Source organism: Polistes dominula, unplaced genomic scaffold, assembly GCF_049000335.1.
Source record: "Polistes dominula isolate Pdom_NZ unplaced genomic scaffold, Pdom_raw_medaka contig_22, whole genome shotgun sequence".
NCBI classification, from domain to species: Eukaryota; Metazoa; Arthropoda; class Insecta; order Hymenoptera; family Vespidae; genus Polistes; species Polistes dominula.
Window position 1 is genome coordinate 1,803,336 of NW_028300966.1, and position 17,695 is coordinate 1,821,030.

General features: G+C 29.9%; 1 long non-coding RNA gene across 1 annotated transcript in view; it reads right to left on the bottom strand.

Annotated features, from left to right (window-relative positions):
* The window catches only part of LOC107069387 (uncharacterized), a 28,955-nt gene extending 12,294 nt beyond the window's left edge, over positions 1-16,661 (bottom strand). The window contains exon 1 of the long non-coding RNA XR_016176750.1: positions 15,667-16,661. This is a non-coding gene — a long non-coding RNA (uncharacterized LOC107069387). The remainder of the gene's footprint in view (positions 1-15,666) is intronic.
* Between the last annotated feature and the right edge of the window lie 1,034 nt (positions 16,662-17,695).

Below are 17,695 nucleotides of genomic sequence, written 5' to 3' on the forward strand. Positions count from 1 at the left end.
TTTAATCGGATAAAGAATTTTTTTTAATTTTTTTAATTCGATGCATTTCACCAAAAATTTCTCGCTTTATCTATCAAATTATCATGAAAATAATTTTAAAAAATAAAATCCTATTTTATTACTAATACTAATATCATTTTCAACTTGAAAAAGAAATTCTCATGTCAAATATCTCTGGTCAACTATGACAAAATTCACTTCTTTATCTGCGAATTATCTTGAAAATGATTTAAAAAAATAATACGAATAAAAAATCCTATATTACTAATACCAATATCCTTTACCAACTTAAAAAAGAAATCCTCACGGCAAGTATCCTTAGTCAACAAAGAAGATTTTGTAATAAAAATAAAATAAAATAAAATTAAAAAATTTAAAAGAAAGGAAGATAATAATACGTAAAAAAGAACACGGTGGTTGTTGTACAAAAAGGTTTAAGCATTTGGTAGAATAAAAAAGAAAAAAATATTCACGACGAAATATTAGCTCTTTAAATATTTCACGGTTAGCTGCTTAAAATAATAATAATAATGATAATAATAAAATTAATAATAAGAAGAAGAGTGTATTGTATTATGTAGAAAAAGAAAAACAGGGAATATCTTACAGGATTTTAAAAATCATTTGCATATATTACCGCCATCGTACAAACAAACAAAAAAAAAAACCCAAAAAGAAAAATAGAAAGATGAGATCGTAAGAAAAATTTCTAAAAGAGAGAGAGAGAGAGAAAGGGAAAGAGTAAAAGAAGAAAAATAATACGAAAAGAAAAAAAAAAAAGAACGAACGAATGAACGAATATAAATAATCAAATGATGATGCATCGGAAGATGAAAGGGATCCTGGGGCCATATCTATTTCGAGATTTGGGTGAGATAAAAGGCAGATACGATAACAGATTGGTCCATGGATGGGGGGTAAGCTCCTAAACCCAAAAGAAGGAAAAGGAAGAAGATTTGAGGATGGTCGAGTCTTCCATGAAGGTTTTGAGATCGATCTGAAAGTGGTAAAAGAGAAAGGAAGAAAGAAGAAGAAGAAGAAAAAAGATAAAATGAAGAAAATAAGGGTCGAGACCAAGAGATGGCTTATGGATTCTTTGCCTTTTTACCCTTTTTCCACTCTCACCCTTCTCATCTTCTTCTTCTTCCTCTTCTTCTTCTCTTTTTCTTCTTCATCTCTTACACTCCCTTTTTGCCGAAAGTTTCACGCGGTAACCCTTCGTATAAAAGGTTGCATGGTGTTGGGGACACAGTCAAGTAATAGACGTGATCCGAGAGTTCTCTTGGAACCAACCTTTTCCCCCATTTGTAAAGGGAGAAATTACATCCGTCATTTTTGAGGAAGAAAGATCAAGGTATGAACTAATATTTCAATGGTTGTGTTCATCGTTATCAATAGAAAGTATTGATGATAAGAGATGAACAAGTTTGAAACAACATTATTAATTAACAATTTTTATAATGTAAACGTATGTGTATAATGTTTATATTATATTATTTTTCATGTATTAGGTTGAATCAATAGTTTGTCCATTTACTTGGTCATAAACTGTTTAATGTGAATTGTTTTTGTACTAAATGTTAATTTTAATAATAATAATTTAAAAAAGAATACAAGAATTTTTGAATCATTCCAGTAATTACATATATTAAAATAACGTAATTGTTTGTTATCAATTATAGAATGAATTTATTTTTGTATGAAATTTAATTCTAAAAATATTAATTTAAAAATGGAGAAGAATTTTTGATTCATCCTAATACTTACATATATTTAAAAAAAATGTAATTGTATTATAAATTATATAATAGATTAATTTTATATAAAATTTAATTTTGAAAATAATAATTGAAAATAATAAAAAGAATTTTTAATTCATTTTAATACTTAAATATACTATTTAATAAAACACGTAATTGTTTTATAAATTATATAATGAATTTGTTTTTGTATAAAATTTAATTTTACAAATAATAATTAAAATAAAATTAACAAACTTTTGATTCACCCTAATACTTAGATATACCCCAACAGAACGTATAAAATTCAATTTACTTCATAATAATTGTTTTCTCAACAAAATGAAGAAATGATGAATCAATATTCACAACAAAATAATTTTCAAAGATGAACATAAGGTGTTGATGATAATGAAGTGTAAAAAGTTAAAATAGAATTAAATCGAAAGATACTTTTGTTACGGCCGATTAAACAATGCGTATCCTTTTATTTTAATTTCACTCGATTTCACTGGTTATCCCACACCTATCTTGATGGTTACTAACATATAATACGTCTCTTTTATTTCCCATAGAAAAATATATACATAAATACATATTAGTATATATATATATATACTATATAAAATACATATATACCTATATAAAATTTATACACTTGAATAAGAAAAAACATTATTCTCTTTTATCGTCAGTCAGTTCGTTTGAACGCTTTCGCAAAAAGAAATATCGAAGATTGATCGATTCTAAATTCGTGATTTTAAGACACCCATGAATTTATGCGTTAAGAAAAAAAAAAGGATCTGAAAGAGAAGGAGAAAGAAAAACGTAGAAAAAGAAAGAAAATAGAAGTGGTTGATAAGAGACGAGTAGACTGGAAACGACGAGGTTTTCCGTACGCGACAAGAGTTTACCCCTTTTGGTCCTTACAACCCTTGGCACGCGGCACCCTTGCTGTGATTTTTAACGACCTTCGTCGTCTACATTGTCGTATGCAGTAGTCGTCATCCTTCTCTTCCTTTTCCTCTTTCTCGTCGTCATTTTTTTTTCTCTCGAGGACGTAACCGTGACGAAAGTAGGTTCAAGGTAAGCGCCACCGTTACTGGCGTATGATTTATGAATGGGGAAAGAGGAAAAATAACGCCACGGCTATTCGAAAAAAAAAACAAGAAAAAAGGGGATGTAAAAAAAAAAAAAAATAATAATAATAAAAGGAAAAGAGGGCGGTAGCAAAACTCGCGTGCAAGCTGCCAAGCGTTAAAAACGTTCTTTTTGTTTTTGTTTTGTTTTGTTTGAATAGACAATACGTTAAACAAACGTTAAATTCACTTGCACACGTGTGACACGACTTACCTGTTTTTGTACAAAGTAAACGTGCGAAGTGTTGTTAAAAAAGAAAAAAAAAACCAAGTGTTTTTTTTATAATGTTCATCGTCAACAAATATTCGAACTTTGAGTGGCTTTTTGATGAAAAAGAAAAAAAACGAAAAAATCACCGTCAAACGTATTAACCCTTTAGAGTGCTATGAACGCATATATGCGTTTGGTAAAAATTACACAATTTTTATATTAATTAATTAAATTATATTCAAAAAGATAAACTGTTTACTGTGTTAATTGTAAATTATATATATATTATTAACATAACTGTTAATTATTAAATATAATTTATTATTAGAATCTATAGTTAATAATAAATTATTCCATTCCTAAAAAACATTTTAGTTATTGTAAAAGTATTCACCACTCAAAGGTTTAATTATCTACAAATTTTAATCGTAATTATATTTAATTATACGGTGATTAATTTTTATCTTTATAACAAACGTTCGTTGTTTCGTTGGAAAAAAAAATAAATTGAAAATAAAAATGAAAGAACAATTTTGTATATAAAACATTATTGAATTTATAGAATTCTCTTTCTTTTTTTTCTTTTTTTTTTTATAAATTAAAATATCGAACGATAAAGAATGATAAAATGAATTAAAATCGAGAAAGAAAGAAAAAGGAAAATGATAAAGTGCATATAAAAGGGTACGAATTGTACGTTTTAGTTTGTCCTTTGCGTTCCCAATGAAATTATTTCTCGAACGAACCAACGAACGAATGAACGAACGAACAAAATGAAGCTTTGATCTTTCCACTTGTAAACGTGACATATGAATACCATGGGTGAACCCGACGACGTTTGGTATTAATCGTAATCACAATTCAATTTCATACCAGTCAAAAGAAACATCGTTCTTCCTGATGTAACAACGCTAGGAAACTGTAACTATGATTCGTCCTACGTAATCCTACACATCGTCCTACGATCTTTGTCCTACATTCGTAACCCGTATTTGATTGCAAAAATTTCAAACGAGATTGTCGTTGGATTCTGAAGATTGAATTTTGTCATTCGTTCGAAAAGCAATTAAATTCAATCCTGGTTGAAATGATCTCTCATGTCAATGAAATACTAAAAATAGTGGTCAAATTTTTAATAATAATTGCAAAAAAAAAACTTTGTACAAAAATCAATCAAATTGTATCTCTCAAAATCATTCACTGTAACGTTTATTAGATTTTTATGTTTAAGTAGTATTTAATACAATGTGTTTTTGAAATGAAGAAAATTTTAATTGAAAATAAGTTAGTATAATTTAATTAAATATTTAATGAGTTTAATTTGTAAAGCAAATGAATTAAACAAATACGAAAATAATGTATAAGAAACGATTGTACTGTAAAATCGTACGTGTTGGGATAATTGTAAAAACAGGTAAAATACCCGTTGTCTTTATCACGTTTAAAGGTCGGTCGTCCTTTGTTTTAACTGTTATTTCAATGTTTTTTAGTATCAGAATTAATTAAAATACCTATTAAAGTAACGATAATATAATGTAAATTTGTTTAAAAATTATATATACCTAGTGTAAATAATTTCAATCTGTAATTGTATTAAATAAAAATGTTCAATTAAAAATCATCAGTGATTTATGAACCTTATAAAAATTTATATATTAGTTTAAACAATCTAAAAAAATTAATAAAGTATAGTAGTGTGTTAAATTTACCTTAATTAATTGTTAATTAGTGAAAAGAAATGTATATTGTAGTCGAAAAGCACCGAGAGTGTATGTTGACGTACCGTTCTCTTCGAAATCCAACGATAAACTGATTCTGTCCTCTGTCAAAGTCCTTTCATTGAATGTTGTTTATAAAACTTTCTGAAATAATCAAATCTATTTATTCCGAATACTTTTTCATATTCTACACATCTATGGTTCGGAAAGTCATATATATAAACAACAATCAATAGAAATACTTGAAATAATTTTCACAGATGATAAAAGAATCAATTTACTGTCAGATTTCATTTAAAAATATTATTCAAAGATTTCGTTTATTAATGAAACACATTAAATATATAATTATTATTAAATTATAATTAATATATATTTAATATAATAAAAAATATATATTTTTTATTATAATAAAATAATATACATATTTATTATTTATTATATATATAATTTATTTATTAAATTATCTTTCTTATTAATTAAAAATCTGATAAACCTAACAACATATAATTCAAAAAAACACACACACACACATCATATGTAAACCTATCAATAAATTAAATGAAAAAAAAAACTGAACAATTTATTTTCACCCCAGTTCATTTTAACGATGAACTATGAAAACGTTTACTTCAAACGATAGATCGAAGAAAACCTCGAAGGAAATCTAAAACCCTTCCTTCCTATAATTCTCTTTCACTCTAGAATTCTCTCCCTTTTTTTTGCGCTAAAGTAAACGCCATATTTTACAGTATCAATCATAGCAACGCAATAAACGGCTCCGTGATATAAGAGAGTGAGACAATAAGAGAGGGGTCAGGTTGCCAAGATACAGAAGCAGTTAATAGCACTATTACATCTAGCCTAGCCGGTTTTCTAAACCCAGAACCAGGAACGACAGGACAGAACAGGATAGGAAAGGAAAGGAGGGCAAGCATGTGCACGTGCACGTAGGATGGTAAGAGACAGACAGATAGATAAAGAGGAGGAATAGGAGTAGAAGGATTAGAGAAGGTGGTAGGTAGTGGTGGTGGGGGGTTGGTGGGGGGGGGAGATGACGATGTGCCTTATTCGGTACCCCCGAAGGGACACGATGTCATCGCAACGTGCTACTACCAGCTGTGACTTATAACGTATCACGATGTGCAGGAACAACCAAGGACTAGTACAACGTTGTTGCCCAACGGGTGGCCCGTCAAAACTGAGCCCTACGTTCAATATAACTTGTGATTTATCGAAAAATAGAAATAAAGTGAAATGATAAAAGATCAGGTGAGGTTAGGAAAGGTGCAAGGAAAAAGGGGAGAAATATTCGTTCACTTCTATTACACCATTTTAAACTGTTACTTCTTTTTTGGAAGCCTTTTTACTGTTAATAATAAGTTTCATATGTCGAAGAAAGATGTAGGGCTGTTTTCTTTTTATATTAAAGTTCCTTAATCTTCTTTTGGTGAAAGGAACGAGTTACTAACATTAGAGATTTACCAGACACGAAAAACACTCTTTTACGTTAACTTCAATGAATTCTCAATTGGGTAAATAAATCTGACGATCTGACGGTTTTATTTTGAAGCTTTTGGGATCTTTGGATGGACGACGAGTTTAGGTACTTCTAGGAAAGGAACAAAAAAAAAAAAGAGGTGAAAAAGCACTGGAAACATTTGAAACAAATTTTATGTGCTAGTTTGTTTTTTCGATGTTTGATGTAAAGGATATAAAATATGTGTGTGACCGGATTTGTCTTACTAAAAAAAAAAAAAAAAAAAAAAGGAAAAAAATCTAATTTGTCATAGAAAGATTCAGGAGAGATCTTAAATCATTTTAATTACGCTAAATCACGTCCCGCGGGGTTGCGATTAATTGTGAAAAACTAGGTGACGGGTTATAAAGTTGTAAAAAAGTTAAAAGAACATTTCTTAAGGATGGTTTTTTGAATATGCTAGACGGTTAAGGTAGGCAGGTTGGTAGGTAGCATGTTTGCCTTACTAGAAAATTTGTTGAAGCACATTTTGAAGTAGCACTCGCGGGAACAGATCAAAGGCTTTTGGCTTCTCAACTTCTTCACTCTTGGCAGGATGAATACACGCCCCCGCGCGACCAAAAACTTTTTCGTACAAAGTTATAAGTTGTTTCTTAACCTCGATTCTGAGATATAAAAAAGAGGGAAAACCGTTCGTTGATCGTTATAACAACTTTTACTCCTGTGTTGTTACAAAAAGAAAAAAAAGAAAAAAAGAACTTTCTTTTTCGTATATCGATAAATTGAATCATTTCTCATTTGCTAGTTTCATTCTACTTCACTCTTTTGAGGATAAATATTTACAAAGTATTAATTATTATTTAGTTTTTCTTCGAAGTAACCAAGTTTTCATAGTAATATCAATAAATGAAATTTTCTTAGGATAATAAATAAAAAAAAATAAATAAATAGAAAAAACAATTGTTTATGAATTTAAGAAACAAATAAATAAAATAAATATATATTGATGTAACCTAATTTACAAAATTTCTAATGACATTTACAAGCATTAACATAAATTAGATTTAATTATATTAATTTGTTTTTTTTTTAATTTATTATTAATTAAACTATACTTGTAATAAGTAAAATGTTAAATATATTATTTAATTAACTATTAAGAGAAATAACTAAATTAATTAAATTTTAATTATATAAAAAATTGACCTGATGTACATTGATTTACAAATTGCTAACAGACAAAAAAAAATAAACGTAAAATAACCTAAATTTGAACTACAACAAAAAATTTAATAAAAAAAAAAAAAAAAAAAAACGTAGACATTGAAAATACACATTTTTCGTTTTTGATATCATGTACTATATATTGTTTTCCTCAAATAAAGTTTTCAAAACGATTGGTGGAATAAAAAAAACAGTCTGCAATACTGAAGTACTATTGGCAGATTAAACCGTCGTTCATTTGCACGTCTGCTACTTGAAAAGTAATTACCCCGTTGTCATCGACAGACCACCACCACCACCACCATCATCAGCATTGGACTCGAATCGCAAAGGGGGCGGACGGGGAGGGGGATAAAAACTCAACGGCTGCTAGAGGGTGAGCCTCTTCATTATTTTCCAATACTTTGAACTCTTCGAATACTGCTATCTCTCTACTAACGAAAATAAAACATAGAAATAGAGAAATCGTTTGTTTCGTTTGTTATATATAATATATATATATATATATATATATATATATATATTGGATACGTATCAAAAGCAACACCACGTTGAAAATTATTTTTAAATAATATTATATATATATTGAATCCGATTGAAATAAAACCGCTAATTAACCTGTGCAATAAAAAGTAAAAAAGAAAAAAATAAAACACTATTTTTATCTCGAATCTTATCAAATAAAAATAACTAAATATTAAACGATATGAAAAATATAAAAAAAAAATATAAAGAATATAAAGAATATAAATATAAATATATATGTATATTATGAGGAATTAATATTAATTAGTTATATTAAAATTAAATTTACGAATCAAATTATTTCTATATAATATTATTATATTATTATATTATATATATATAATATACTCATATTGAAATTAATTTATATTAATAAAATTATTTATAAATTATTATATATTATTATATTATATTATATATATAATATCCTTATATTAAAATTAAATTCATTAATAAAATTATTTATATATATTATATTATTATATTATATATATAGTATCCCTATATTAAAATTAAATCCCTATGAATTATATATTCGCAAGAATCTAACATATTCTTTTCTTAATAAAATTCGAAGATAGAAATAAAAATTAATTTCGTATTATCTTCGTCGTTTCATTCAGAAAAAAAAAAAAAAGAAATGAAAAAGTTTGAAAAGATAAAAGAAATGATTACATTTAATAATGTATCTTTAACTCGAGACACATTACTAATCTGTAGCCTTTGATAATATTCAGATTCGTTGAACGAGAGAAAAGGATCGAAAGTAAATGGTCATGACCAAAAAGGAAAGGATAATACCACCGGTTGGATAATACCGTTCTTTCACGAAGCAAAAGATAAGTCTTTTTCCGGTACGAAGGAACCTCATTCGAAGAAAAGACTGCATCCTATCCTCCTATTCTACTACGTTGGAAAACCAAAAGGAAATAAGAGAAGGCTAGCTCGTACTCATCTTCTCTCTTTTCTCTATCTCTAGTGGCTGTAATTCTCCAGAATATCAGTGAGTCGTTAATTCTGATAACGACGAATCGTTGGATCTTTTTAGAACATTGTCCAAATCGAGCCTCGTCACTTTAGTTCTACATGGTAAACATCAGGGTCGATTCCTATCATGAAAATCCTTTACGATTTTTTTTTCTCTCTCTTTTTTTTTTTTGAGGACTTTTTTTTTTTTACTATATATGCGATCGACTTTATAGAGAATTCCAATTAACTTGATTTATTTGTTATTTTTTGTTTTTCTTCTTTTTTTTTTTATTTGTTATATGTATACATATATAACATATATATATGTATATCGATTTTATCACGAAATTTATTCGACAGGTAAAAGTACAATATCGTTACTCTCATATCAAAATGATTTTTTATATTTTACTTTAATAAAAATTATGATAAATAAAATAATTTTTTTCTGATATAGAAAAAAAAGAAACAAAATTTAATTTATAGTACCTGTAATTACATAGGTGAAAAATAGAAAAAAGAAAACAAATTATTTGAAACGTCAATCAAGTTTGATCGAGCACACATACACACACTTATACTGTATACCATTTATACCCCCACCTACTAACCTACCAACCAACCTACATAATATGCACACGATAAAACGTAGCCGATCCCTTTTTCCCTTGGATTTCCTATTTCTCTCAGGCGAGTAAACGTTTCGAGCATGCACACTTTGAAGTTGGTCGTTGGTTAAACAGCCCGCCGGCCCAGAATGGCCACGTTGCCTTCGAATCAAAACACCCTACAACTGTATTTAGAAGAGATTGCCTGATATCCAGCCTTTCTACTACGTGAACACGAGTCTACCAACACTACCATGACAGATACGAACGAGTATTAGCGAACAAACTTAACGAACACCCTACCCCTCCTCATCCCTTCCTTCAAAATTATATTACACTCGTGAGGGTTTTTAAAGGAACTTGCCTGATTAGAAATGAAATCGTGCGATAGAATAAAGTAATCGCATGGAAACGAACATATATATATATATATATATATATACAAATTTATATTTAATGTTTTTCCTTGTCCTAACTACGTTAATGTTCTTTAAAAATTGTTCTGTAACATTTCTTGATAAAAAATAAAAAAAAGAACAATATTAATTAATATCATAATGATTTAAAATAATATTAATAATAATAATAATAATATATTTAAAATATTACATAATATTTTAAATATTTTAATTCACTTAATATTTTAATAGTAACATTATATAGATATATTATTTTAATTTTAATATTTTTAATATTTTATATATAAAATATAAAAATAATAATAATAATAATACCACACATATTCGAAAGAATTTTATTAAAAAAATAAAAAAAAAAATGGAAAAAGGTTATAAAGCAAAAAAAATGTTCATTTGATTTGAACGAACTAAAAAACCATTTAACATTGTACCCTTTCTTAAAAATGAACTTTTTTTCTCTACATAGTTTTTTTTATTTCTCTATTTTCTTTTCTATTCCTTCGCGAGAAATCTAAAGAAAGGTACCTAAAGCAATTTCGAGGAAAATCGAGGCGAAAGCTTGATTACCAGCGTGACTAACGAGACTTCATTCTTTCGTTTTAAACGAGAATGGGCCCTCCGATCTCGTTCGAACCTACCTACTATCTGAGCGTGGAATCGATTTAGCAACGTGAGAGTCGGTTTGCTTGCTAGCACCAGTTCGGCCTCGGCAATTCCTTCACAATGAGAGAGGGAAAGAGAAAGAGAAAGAGAGAAAGAGAGAGAGATCGATTTCACATTTGTAATCGAGCAAACGCGACGTCAAACATTCTACTCGAAACTCATCGAGTATTCCCTTCTTTCCCATTTTCTATCTCTCTTTTTCCAATTGATAAAAAGGGTACAAGATAGACTGATAACGGAGCTTGAAAAAAGAAGAAGAAGAAGAAGAAGAAGAAAGAAAAAATCTCCTACAAAGAGCATTGTTAATGTACACGACACCTTCGGATTTGCGAATACATCGGAGTTCTTTGAGATCTTTTTTTTTCTTCAATGAATCCTTTATGCAGTTATTTTACCATTTTACACCTTTCAGGATGAAAGGATAAATTTTGAATGGAAAAATGACAAATTTATCGATTATATTCATTCAATCTTAAATACGCGTAGATATAAATCAACAATTAATTATTTCATTATAAATTATAATTTATTAGTGAGATTACGTAAAAAACATGCATACACATCTATACATACTTATATATGTATATATATTTTTATATATATATATATATGTGTGTAGAAGCAAACTATCAAAGGAGAAGAATTCGCGAGTTTTCAAGAGTAACGAGCCATTAAATCGCACTTAAAGTGTTTGCTTGACCATTCTTGCTTTTACGATAGAGCTGCTACTACCCCTTGCTGACTCTTTTTCTACGTTAAATCGCATAAATGGTAGAGGATTTTTAAAGGGACAAGAGAGAAAATTTATTATACCGTTTGTGCTTTTACCAAGATTTTTCTTGCAGCCTGCTACTGCAATTGCTACTATTGCTACCCCTGCTGCTAGTTTTGCTACTGCTGCTACTGGGTGCTACTGGCTGCTTGCTGTTGGCCAGCTACGTAATGGATTTTCGATATCTCTCACGTTTACTAGTAGAAACGAGAATGCAAATATGATTTACTCGCTTGGCTGATAGCGTGGGAAAACGATTTAACGCGATAAATAATACAAATTTTTTTTTACTCTCTATAATATATATATATATACTTTACATAATTATAAACTAAATGTTACCAATGAACTACTCTCTTCTACATTTTCTTCTTTATTTCTCATTTTTCATTTAAACACATATTTTATTTTGTTTACTTTAACGTTAAATATGATTTTTAATCGTGGTAATGCAATTAAAATCAGTTTTTAAATTGGCTGCAAGAAAATAATGTTTGTGTGTTTGATAAAGATAAAAAAAAAAAAAGGAAGGAAAGAGAAAGGTTCTTTTTTTTTCCCCAACGATATTACACCTTACATACATACACACACGTTTAATGAACAACCCCTTATTTCCTCGCGTCGAATATCCTATTAAACGAACGAAGTAAAGAAGGTGAGAAGAATTAACTCTTAATACTCACCCTTTTCTCTTTTTTTTTTCTTTCTTTTTTTCTTTCTTTCTTTCCTCGTACCTTGATCGAAACCTTTGAAATCCTTCGATTTTTACCGAACTGACACGTTAACAAGGCTTCCAAAAATCACCGCTTGTAATTATGATACTTGTACGTAATTCACGTGAGCAGAGCTTTAACCAAAGTGAAGTGGAGGGTGTATTATAACCTCTTCATCAATTTCCTTCCCAACCTTTCTCCTACCTTTCTTTTTTTTTTCTTCTTCTTCTTCTTCTTCTTCTTTTTCTTTGTTTTTTTTTTTTTAAGAAGAAAAGGATGGAAGAGTGGAAGGTGTGCGAGTAGATGGAGGAAAAAAAAAAAGATGAGCTCCTCTCGAATTTCGTTTAAAAAAAAAAAAAAAAAAAAAACTTTGTGACACGCCCTTCAATGCACCTAGTATCACTTTTCTTGGTACAACTTATCGATTTTACGACAATTTGTTACACCATCTTCTATCCTCGTTCTTTCTATCTCATTCCACCCACTCCCCTTCACTCACTTTCCCTTCTTATTTGAACATCTTAAGTGATAGGCTTAAGATATTTTCCGTGTTGTAGACATAAGGAAAAGTATATATGTATTTATGTATATGATGTATATCATTATTATCTTAAAGTTAAGTCATCTTATCTTTTAAACATCATTTATTTATTTTTTTTTTTTTTTTTTTTTGATATCACGAGATTTCTTATAGAATTATAATTATTATCTAATTTATATAATATTTGAATTTTAATATTTTAGGACAAAACTTTCTCGCGATTATAAGTGTAATGATTCCATCACATTCATATATTATTTATCAAATAATGCAAATGTTAATTAACAATGATTATATCATAAAAATAATGGTAATAGGTTAGATGCATTGAAATGAGTGAAAATGAACAATAGACAAATGCTACTACTGTATTTATACGTGATTGCTAAAGTAGATAGGTGGAATGGGTGAAAGATCGAAAAGAGACAGAGATATAAAAGAGTAAAAGAAAAAAAGAGAATGAGAGATACAAGTAAAAGGCAGTAGTTGGAAATTCGCGAACACGATGAAAAGGACACAGAAAAGAGATACACGAGCGGTTGAAAGGTAGTCAACGCTCGTCGGGGGTGTATTCTTCTTCCTGTTCACCTTCGTCTCGCTTCGTGCATGCTTCCTATATATGTGTGTGTTATGAAAAGGTTTGATATGTCGACGAGGGCGATGCTATTTGATACATAAGTACATACGTCGAGCAATAAGCACGGTAAATACACTGAAATCTCATATTCCACCCTTCTCCGAGACCACCTCCCATCCCCACGCATCCCCTTTTTCGTTTCGCTGATAAAAAGGATAGCCTTGCTAGCAAATGTGCTATTTCTTTCTTTTTTTTTTTTTTTTTATTTATCTAACTTCAATTATACTTCATTTTTAGTTATACATATCTAATAACACGCGAATTTTAATTATATATATATATATATTTTATTTATTATAAATATTATTTTACGATCGTGAATAATACAACGTATGTGTTAAGTAGAAAAATTTAATAGAAAATCTGTTAGTATTTGTACGATCGAAATAAAACCGTGATATAGACAGTAACATTAACACAATAATATTTACAAATATAAACAAATACATAAATGATTATATAATAACTGTGCAAAAAGCATCGGTTTCTTGAATAGAAAAAACATAGCAAAAACAAAAACAAAAATAAAGTTGAAACGAGACTTGCCAGAGTTTTGTTTTTTCTTCTTTCTCAGTTTTACCTACTTTAGGAATCATTAGTAGAAAAACTTTCTTTTTCTTAGAAAGTGCTCGTAAAAAAAGACGAAACGAGAATGTAAACGAAATTCGTATGGCAAATTCGTTTAAACTACACGGTCGTAAGGCGCAATGCGACAACACGGATGTAGGCGCGAATGGTGTTTCTATAGTTGGTAAAAACAGAAAAACAACAAGAAGAGAGAGAGAGAGAGAGAGAGAGAGAGAGAAAAAGAAAGATAGAAAATAACTTTTGGCTAGCACCTTCCTGTTTAAAATGTGGGCCACCACGAGACAACCGTGCATGAATAAAACAAATGTATAAAACGTTTTTATCCTACGTATGCGCACTTGTCGTTTAATTTTAATTAAATTTTAATTATCCTTGTGTGTGTGTGTGTGAACGAATAAAAACAAACAAATGCATATCCTTAAATAAACATAAACAAAATATTATATACAAAATACAAGTTTTTTTTTTCTTTTGTTTTTAGCAGACCTCAAATGGGTCCACGTTGATAGAATTCACAGTGGTAAGATTTTCTTTCCTATAGTCGATGATATCTTCATAAATCTCATCGTATTCCAAAAGAACACTGACACATGTATATATCTATGTATACATACTTATATACGAATGTATATATTATATCACACGTTACACGTTATAGCAAAAATCGCGCGCGAAACCAACACGTTCAAAAATGTACCTCGTAAACCCCCGAGAAACATCGAACATTTTCAACACGTTTATCAAATTTATTTATTAAATATAACGATCAAATAATAATAATAATAATAATAATAGAAGTACTAAAAACAAATATGTTTTTATCTCTTCCACAAAATGATTATTTTTTTTGGGTGTTAATTTCACGGCATCGGGAACACAAAACACGGGATTGTTAAAACGACGATATTTTCATCATGTGTTTGCTTTCTCTTTCTCTTCGTTATTAGAAAAAAGAATGGAAGGGTAAAATCTTTCTCTCTCTCTCTCTCTCTTTCTCTCTCCCTCTCTCTCACTTTCTTTCTTTCTTTATTGTTATTTTCCAAAATATTCTGGTGGTCCTTTTATTCTGTTCCGTTCATAACTCGGTCACGATTCGTAAGGTAGAAAACGTCGGTGAGTTTCTCGCTCGACCGCCATCGATCCCACGAAGCTTGCTTGCTGCGCGAGAGAATGTGAGAGAGAGAGAGAGAGAGAGAGAAGAGAGACAGAGAGACAGAGAGAGAGAGAGAGTAAAGGTAGGACAAAGAGAGATTATAATGGAGAATTAGTGAGCGGGAGAAAGATAGAGATATACGCGGATACGTTCTTGGATGCACAGTGTAAACGTTATATATGTTATATCTATGTACTTATATATATATATATATATATATATATATATATATATATATATATATATATATATATATATATATGTATGTATACCTTAGGATTTATTTACCCGCGTGGACGTGTTACCACGTTACATTCCTCGTCATGTTATGTTTTTTTTTTATCCTTTCATCGTTTTCATAAACACGAGGAAGGTGTTGAACTTTTCTTCGACATTTAAATCGATCAACGATAAGAAAAGTAAAAAATAAACCGAAACAACAACACAATAACAATTAAACTTGCACGATATAATTATCAATCCTTGATTTTAGATTCTATTTACGTTGAGAACGGAGAAAAAAACAATGTCATTCCAATTATTTTTTAAATGATTATTCCTTCGTACGTTGCTGCTGCTGTTTCTGCTGCTGCTACTGCTGCTGCTGCTGCTGCTGCTGCTGCTGTTCTCATGCAGCCAACGTAGGACATGTGATCGTTTAGAAAGTGGGCCATGTTAATTTGACGTGTAATACGTTTACATATGATGAATAAATGATGAATAAAAAACTTATAGTTCAATCTATATCTTTCACACAAACACAAATACACGCATATGTATATATCCACTTGTTTTATCGAAACGTTATATACAAAGTGTCAACTTATTTTTGTATAAACATTTGTCGTTAATAAACGAACCTTGAACACGTACAGCGAACACCTTTCTTCTTCTCTTCCTTCCGAGAGAGAGAGAGAGAAAAGATCGATAAATTTCTCTTTATTTCTCTTTCTCTTTTGCTCTTCATTCGTAAGAACACAAAAACACGAACGGTACGAATAAGAAACGTGTGGGAGAATTTATACACCATAAAAAAAAAAAAAATTACTAAAAATTATACGAGTTATACGATAGAAATGAGAAGAACTGGACTTTTGATTTGTTCGTTTAAAATGTAAAGAGAGTGAAAATAAAAATAAATAAGGGTGAGAGAGGGTGAGTTAGACGTTATTTAGCGATAAGGGTTTACAACACACAGGAAAAACCGCGGAGAGAAAAGGCGCGGAATCCCTACGCTCGCGAATCGGTCCGGTGACTGAATCGAGCGACGTCAGAGGGGGAGGGTGAGGCGCGAGACGACGGTAGAAACGCGCCCGCCGAAAGGAGTGGGGGTGTACAAAGAGAGGGGAGAACGAAGATACACCCATGACTCGCGCATGCGTGTCTCTCCCTACTATCTATTTTCTCTTTCCCTATACTTACGGGTAGCCAGCTACTACTACCACCACCACCGAAACCAAATACAACCAACCACCCACCAACCCAACCACCCATTCTAGTTTTATCCTTGTCACACTCATTTATACTTTCTTTCTTTCTCTCTCTCTCTCTCTCTCTCTCTCTTTTACCTCTTCTCTCTATGCCCCTTATTTTCTTTCCCTCTTCCAACTTTCATTTTTTTGTGTGCTTCTCTCTCTCTCTCTTTCTCTCTTTCTCTCTCTTTCAAAAACTCACCCCGTCGTTGCACTCTTCTTCTTCTTTTTCTTTTTTCTTTTCTTTTTTCTATTACTTTCGTATCCTTTTTCGTAGATTTTCTTCAACTTTCGTTTAAATCGGATAGGTAACTTATTTATTTTCTTTTAAATACTTATTACTTACGAATAAATGTTTAACATTTTAACGCTTAACACAAGTTAGAAAGAGACTGACGATAAATTAATTTAACGTGTTAAATAAAAATTTACTCTCTATTTCACAATTATTTTCTTCACCTTCTCTATTTCTCTTTTTTTTTCTCGTTTTTTTTTTTTTCCTACTCTTACCAACCCAACTCTCACCCTCTCTCTCTCCATTTCCCATACAGTTCATTTTTCTTTCAGCTCTATATAATTTTTGTCGAAAAAGAATAAAAAAAAAAAAATAAAGAGAAAAAAAAAAAAGAAAAATGAACAAAAAGTAGAATAATATCGCTTGAAATAGGGGAAGTCGGAGGGTGAGTGAGGGGTGGAAATAGAAACGAGGAATCAATGCAGCGGTGACACTTAATTGATATATCGCGTTAATCACGTTGAATTTGAAATTCGCTGAGAGTGGATTTTATATTCCTATAAAAATGCATTACACTGACTGCGCGTTTGATATACATATATATATATACGTTTGCATGAACGCATATGTATTTGTATATGTAACCATATATATATATATATGTATTCTTGTAGTAGTGTGTAAAAGCTCATGGGACACCTATGAGAGCTTTAAGAGCGGACCGCTGGTCTAGGCGGAACATAAAGCGAATATTTCGTTTAATATTTAACACCCTTTATGAAGATCGATGTTGTAGGTATTGGATATTGAACATCAACGTTGATATCGCTATCGCCATAGATAGAGAAAGCGAATATTTGATCATGATATAAGTACAGACAGGTTTTCA